The sequence below is a fragment of the Electrophorus electricus genome, chromosome 18 (genome assembly GCF_013358815.1).
Source record: "Electrophorus electricus isolate fEleEle1 chromosome 18, fEleEle1.pri, whole genome shotgun sequence".
NCBI classification, from domain to species: Eukaryota; Metazoa; Chordata; class Actinopteri; order Gymnotiformes; family Gymnotidae; genus Electrophorus; species Electrophorus electricus.
This window is the reverse complement of record NC_049552.1, coordinates 15440138-15447415: the sequence shown is the minus strand read 5'-3', so window position 1 is coordinate 15447415 and position 7278 is coordinate 15440138. Positions and strand designations below refer to the sequence as shown.

The 7278-nt window shown below is 46.8% G+C and overlaps 1 protein-coding gene across 2 annotated transcripts in view; it reads left to right on the top strand.

Moving 5' to 3' along the window:
- Positions 1 to 7278, top strand: part of tnr (tenascin R (restrictin, janusin)) — a 110833-nt gene that overhangs the window by 62767 nt on the left and 40788 nt on the right. The window lies entirely within an intron of this gene.

Sequence of the window (7278 nt, the reverse complement as noted above, 5' to 3'; positions counted from 1 at the left end):
TGTATTTATGCGGAATCATTTCACCATCATTTCAGAGTTTTCTTGGTTTTTTTGAAAAGTTTCTCGGCCGAGCACTGTGAAATGAAAAGGCAGCCGCACGGAACAGCGGGACCGACCGTGGAAGCGCGCAGGGCAGGGTAGACATACGCATTCCCCAAAAGATGTAGAAAGATGAGGAAATGTTTTAAATTGTGATCTTTCACCCAATCCTGACCACTCATTCAAATGCAACGTAAACTCAATTGCCACTCATTCAAATGCAACGTAAACAGTGACGGTGGTATTCCCAGTGCCCGTAAGTCCAGAACTGTGCCGTAAGTCCACTGGAAGGCTATTTTGTTTCCTGAACCTCGGTTTGCTAGTGTCTCCGTATGCCTCGGTTAGCAGTGGCGCGGGGACGCGGGCGGAGAGAATGATGGGGGTTTAAAAACCTGCTGGGTCGCAGGTGCTGGAAATGAACAGGGCCCAATGATCCTGAAAGACAAAAGGCAATTTGGCTGCGCTGCAGGAGTAATGAGAACAGAATGGTTATGTTGTGGAGCTGAGCTGTCCTGTGCCGGCGGAAGGTGTGACGCAGAGGGAAAGAAAGCGAGAGAGAGGAAGAGAGAGAAATCCCAGCTTCTCGTCTGCAGTCATTGTGTCGGGGTGTTTGCACATTAACCTGTGCAAATAGGGGTTAGGCAGTCGGCCCCTACACCTCTGCACACACACACACAGAGAAGATAACACAGACATCTTTGAGACAGGCCAGAAAAACAACAGGGTGGGGGTTGGGGGGAAATAAGGACAGAGAGAGAAATAGAAAGAAAGAGAGCGAGAGAGGGGGGGGGGGGGTTCAGCAGAGTGGTAAAGAGATCAGTAAGGTACCAGCCTCTCCTCCAGGATTTGTCATTGTGTTCTTTTCATCGTGACATGAGGTATCAGTACAGTGGACAGACGCCATCGCCCACGTCCTGTAAGATGATGACATGTATATCAGCAGTTGATGGACATGATCCACGGGACAGTGAAATCAGACCTACAAAACTGCCCATTCGCCACGGTCAAAGAGCTGGGTCCTAACAAAAATGAATTATTTCGATTTTTAAAATTTTATAAGGTTTTAATGATCATGTAGATGGTGATTAATTTTTTTGTACACTATTTACATCAGAACACAGAAAGATCGCCCACAACAGTGGGTGATTTTTATCCTGTACCATAGGAACAGGACTGCAGCCTTGCGGTAAGTATTGTGTGCGTAGCGTTCGTAATGCATCGTTGCTGTTCTCGTACATGCTGGTTCTGAAGACCAGCGCCTCTAACTACTCTGATGTGTTAGGCTTTGCTGGGGAGAATGAATTAGTTCCCACAATGCTATGCTGTGAAGCCAAATCTAGCTTTGGATGAGGGTGGCCGAATCAAGTTTGGGATGAATTGAGTGTGGGGTGAGTCGAGTTCAGAATGAATAAAGTATGGGATGAATTGAGTTTGGGATGAATCAAGTTTGGGATGAATTGAGTTTGGGATGAATTGAGTTTGGGATGAATCAGGTTTGGGATGAATCAGGTTTGGGATGAATCAAGTTTGGGATGAATCATGTTTGGGATTAATTGAATTTGGGATGAATCAGGTTTGGGATGAATCAAGTTTGGGATGAATCATGTTTGGGATTAATTGAATTTGGGATGAATCAGGTCTGGGATAAATCAGGTTTGGGATGAATTGAGTTTGGGATGAATTGAGTTTGGGATGAATCAGGTTTGGGATGAATCAGGTTTGGGATGAATCAAGTTTGGGATGAATCAGGTTTGGGATGAATCATGTTTGGGATTAATTGAATTTGGGATGAATCAGGTCTGGGATAAATCAGGTTTGGGATGAATTGAGTCGGGGATGAATCAGGTTTGGGATGAATCAGGTTTGGGATGAATTGAGTCGGGGATGAATCAGGTTTGGGATGAATCAGGTCTGGGATGAATCAGGTTTGGGATGAATTTAGTTGGGGACATCTCTGCAGACTATTAGCCACATTAGTTGTGACTGAAAGTCCAGTGAGATGGGTTGTAGGTTGAATCAGCTCTAACTGCCATAAGACTGCTGTCTGCTTGCAGCCTGACAGAGGCACAGAGGCACAGAGGCAGCAGGACAGGAAACGTCCAAAGCACCGCCCTCGACATCCTGGCAGGAGTCGGAACGGTGTGGGGCGGCTTGAGTCTGAACCTAGAAATGGTGACAGTGATATACGGAGCATCGCTCTGTTGGAGAACACCGATGCTCTCAAGCACAGCACAGCACTACGAGCAAACATCAATGCGGTTTGCATACATTATACGGAAGTGGCATGTAATAGCTTGTGTAAGATACTTTTGGGGAAATGGGAATTGTGTGTTTGTGTATGTGTGTGTGGGGAGGGGAGTGTATGGATGAATGCCTGAGTGTGTGTTGTGTGTGTGTGTAATAAATAGATGCAGGTGAATATGAGCAAAATCATTACAAGGACAATTCAGCTCTGATGATTCAGACAGATTACATATTAGGATTAGGGGTAGTGTTAGGGTTAGGGTTAGGGTTTGGGGTAGGGTTGGGGTAGCGTTGGGGTTGGGGCTTGTGTTGGGGTAGAGGTAGTGTTAGGGTTGGGATAGAGGTAGTGTTAGGATTAGGGGTAAGGTTAAGGGTAGAGGTAGTGTTAGGGTTGGGGTAGGAGTTAGGGGTAGTGTTAGGGTTAGGGGTAGCGTTGGGGTTGGGGCTTGTGTTGGGGTAGAGGTAGTGTTAGGGTTAGGGGTAGGGTTAGGGGTAGGGTTTCATTTCAAGGTTCAGCTGTAATGAAAGTGAATTAATCCAGTATATTCCTTCCACTATTGTTTTTGAAAATTTGTGGCAATTTTCTTTTAAATTTCCGAAATATTTGCTGATCTGACTGAATCTACCACAACACGCACCAAGTAATTACTGACCCTGGCCCTGGGGGTATTTCCACACTGCAAACTGCAGTGTTTTTGACTTATTGTCCAAGACAGTACACAGAAGACTTTAAGTTTGTTAAACTTAAAGCAGGAAGCAAAAGCAGCAGGCAGACACTGTCACCATAAAGTTCTCATTTTTCTCTTTGTTTATTTTGCCCTCTCGAGGCTTGTTTACAGGGGGTCAAATTAAACTGGCCCCAGCGCGCATAAAAGTGAGGCGCAGCGGTATGGCCGCTATCTTCCCATTATCGGCAAGGCCTTCCCAGATTCGTGGCGGGGATGACAAATCCTCCCCCCTCCGTTATCTGGGCGAGAGGTTAATGCTTTCATTGACCTGCTGTTGCCTGAACAACGTGTAGCCTTCCAGCACTTATCACGTATCTACTGTGCACTGTATTCTTGCTCTGCACTGCCAGCCGGCCCAGATCGTGACTGAAGACATGGAAAAAGTTTCCCTGAGGCGCCTGACACACCTAGGCTGGAACCCACCCACAGATTTACATTCCCTGAGCCAAAAAAACCACCTATGATTGGTTCTTACTGTGGACATGTGCGTGGTGGACTGCCCGGGATAGATTTACAAAATAAAGGTCCAAGGTCCAGTAGGCGACGGAATAAACGTTGGTGCTGTTGGGATCCATGCCCTGGGTTTGATGGAGATAGTGCTGGCTCAGGGGCAGAAGGATCGTCACGGCATACGTAACCCGATTCTCATGACTCTACTTTGAGTTGTTGAGTTTAGCATACGCAACAATGCCGTGTCCTTTTTCGTTATATGTAATTGCGAACCCTGTGAGCAGAAATGCAGAAGTCCTTTTGAAATATTCATCGAAAGTATTTTTTTTTCATCCTCGCTTTTGTTGGCTAGAAAAGGCCTCGGAGTGTGGAGCGTTGAATTTACACTTGTCATCTGGGAGGTTACTGCTTTTGTTTAAAAGACGATACGGAGATGAAGAGTGTGTCATCTCGATGACACATTTCTCACAAGGAGCAAAGGAGTGAAACTTTCTCCAAACATAAGAAGATTTCTTCATCTCACTGCTTATATTAAAAGTTTTTTTTCACCAAAAAAGTTTGTCTTTGTGTTCACAAAGGAGGCTCGGACAGCCCCGGTGCGTCCCGCGTTCCTGCCTGTTTCTGCTGCTTCTGTGTCCCGTCTGGGCATGTGCAGGATGAGGATCACTCGCAGCGTGTCGTGGGACAGGCCGGGTCAGTTGCGAAAAATAGACAGCTATCGATCTCTGGTCACTGCTTGTCCACTCAGGTGCCGAGGTGCCAAAGCTTATTAGCTCGCAGGCACAGTTCTGGGTCTCCCATCAGGGGTGGAGAATGTGCATACACTCCGTTCTGGTTCCAGGGTTCTCTGGCAGAATAAAGAATGCTCTTTCTCCCATTTGGCATATCTAGACTTGGACTAAATTGCTGTCATTGACAAGCCCTCATTTATCTTTTGGGTTCTATAAGAACAAAGGGCTCCGTCTCTTGAGGAATGACCCAATGGCACATTAGTTTAGATATACTGCATTGATTTTTTGTCAAGTGCCAGGAATCATAAGTGTCTCAGGACCTTTATTCTTTACTCTGTTATCTACATACCTTACATTTGCACTCGTTACTCGTTAAGTAACAATACAGCAGAAGTTCAAAGGATAAAACAGTAGCAGTGATTCATCACGATTCACCCCACACACAATTCACCCCACACTCGATTCACCCCACACTCGATTCAACCCAAACTCTATTCACCCCAAACTTTATTCACTCCAAACTCGATACACCCCAAACTCGATTCATCCTAGTAGTCAGCTGAGGATTCCCAGATGCATGGTCTGTTATAGCTGTTGGCAGAGGTAAAGTAGCACTACTGCAATTCTCAGGACCAGTTCAGTCTTACCAGCGCAAAACCCCAAACTCTATTCACCATGCGAGCTGCCGTAGGTTGAGATGCAGCGCCGGCTATAGGTATTACCATCTCACCATCTCCGCCCCTCTTATGCCACGGCGAGCCGAAACGCCTCCGCCAGCATGGCGGCCCGGCGAATGGCATGCACACAAAGAGCTGCAGTCCTGTCAACCTCCAGGCTATCATCCCTAATTACCACCCGAGTGTGAGAGCTGCCATTAACAGAATGAAAGGAGAAATGCTTGCAAAAGAAAAAAAAAAAAAGTGCACTCTTGAAGAATAAATTGGGATATTGGGGGGAAGAGTGCGGCCAAGCCTTGTGCTGCTGCGGCTTTCTAATAGAAAGCACTATTAATTGTGCTTCTGATGACAACCCAGGCCTCTTCAAAGGCTTGGGGGGGGCTGGGCCCCATGGCCAAATGGAGCTTTCCCATCAGCCACTGCTCTAAAGGGAGCAGCACCGAGCAGATGTGCGAGTGACCCAATCCCAATGCCCCTGCACCAAAGCTGCAGTTAGATGGGAGGCCTCCACGCCACGGGTGATAATGACAGAGCTGTCCCATTAGGGAACGCAGCGGACCATGGAAAATCCATTTAATAAATCTCGGAGTTTAAATGCAAAAAGCGGAGGGGGAGAAAATGCGTTTGTGATATGGGCGATTTTGGGGCGGGGACTGACAGAAAAGGCTGTTATTTTTAAGAATGCGGTCGAGTTTAACAGTTCCTGCTCTGACTCGGGTGTTTAAGGTGGAATATACTACTGAAATGTGTGCGGTCGGTGCTGTGAAGTTCTGTTTGATGAGTTCTCACTTATGTGTATTTGTTCAGGGTTAAATGGCTTGTGTTCTGACGAGATCCTTTAGTGTGTGTGTGTGTGTGTGTGTGTGTGTGTGTGTGTGTGTGTCTGTGTGTGTGTGTGTGTGTGTGTGTGACAGAGAGTATGTGGGTGTACAAAAGATAGGATATTTGTCTGTGTGTGATAGAGAGAGGGGGTTGTGTGATTGTGTGCATATGTGTATTTGTGTATGTATGTGAGAGAGAGGGTGTTTGTGTGTGTGTGGGGGGTGTTTGTATGTGTGGGGGGTGTTTGTGTGTGTGTGTGTGGGGGGGTAGAAATAAACCACCTGCGCTTAGGACCATTGCCATAGCTAAGTGGCAATTGAGCCACTGGAGTCATGTTTGCCTGTAGGTTGACTCAGGAGGGGCTGCCAGTTCTATGACTTCAATTTTAAGCAAGCTAACCTCCGAGAAGCAGACAATCTCGAAGCTGAACATAGACTGAGAGGATGTGGTGTGACTGGATTCGTTGAAGACATATTAGCCTGTCGGCATGTCCTGCGAGGAGTGTCCTCGTGGGTTCAGATGCACCACTCAGTTCGGGAGAAGCTTCCAGACGCCGGGCCCTGGCAGAATGAAGGTTGTTTACTCCGATCTGTAAAATCTTTCTGTCCCTTCATCAGACTCTGATCAGCCGGGCAGCACTGGCTGGCTGCTTTTGTCGTGTTTCATCAGGGAAGACAAACCCAAATGCCAGAATCTGTTCTTTTATGGGCTCGCTCTATCTCGCTCTCTCTCTCTCTCTCTCTCTCTCTCTCTATCTCTCTCTCTCTCTCTATTTCGCTCTCTCTCGCTCTCTCGCTCTCTCTCTCTCTCTCTCTCTCTCTCTCTCTCTCTCTCTCTCTCAATCTCTTTGTATATATATATATGATCTATTTTAATGTGTGGCATCATTGATGACCTGACTCTTCCCACTGTCTGTGACAAGCAGACATCTTTTGTCGCGAGTGTTGCAGGCTCTCCGTTCCTTCCCAGTAAGATCTGTGTTAATTGATCACTGTCCGGTGTTTTAAATCCTCGCTGAAGCGTTTGTAATCTGGGGTAGAACGTGTGTGTGTGTGTGTTGGCTGCAGGTGTTGAGGAAGTGCAGCTCTGTCTCCTCTGTTTGGGTGGCCGGGTGCGTCTGTGTCTGTCCCGTCTCTACTACCAGGCTGTGGGTCCTCAGTCTGCACCTGCCCACAGTTCTTGTCTGTTTGTGGTTAAAGTACTTGACTAGTAATCAGAAGGTTGCCAGTTCAAGTCCCACCACTGCCAGGTTGTCACTGTTGGACCCCTGAGCAAGACCCTTAACTCTCAATTAGTCAAAATGTATTCAGTCATAATTGTAAGTCTGTTTGGATAAATGTGTCAGCTAAATGTGAATATGTGTTCTCAGTGGAGGGACAGACAGCACTCAAGCATCCTCTGGCTTTTGGTCGTTTCAGTCCAGTAATTTAATTTGTTTTCTTTTTTGTGTTGATTGGTGTGGGCTGAATTCTCAGGGAAAGGGTATCGAAGTCCTGAGGTTGTGTGTTGGTCGGTGTGAGAGTGTGTTCTGCTTCAGGGCTAACCAGATGAGAGGGCGTGTTTCAGTGTTCATCTCTTTGAAACAGT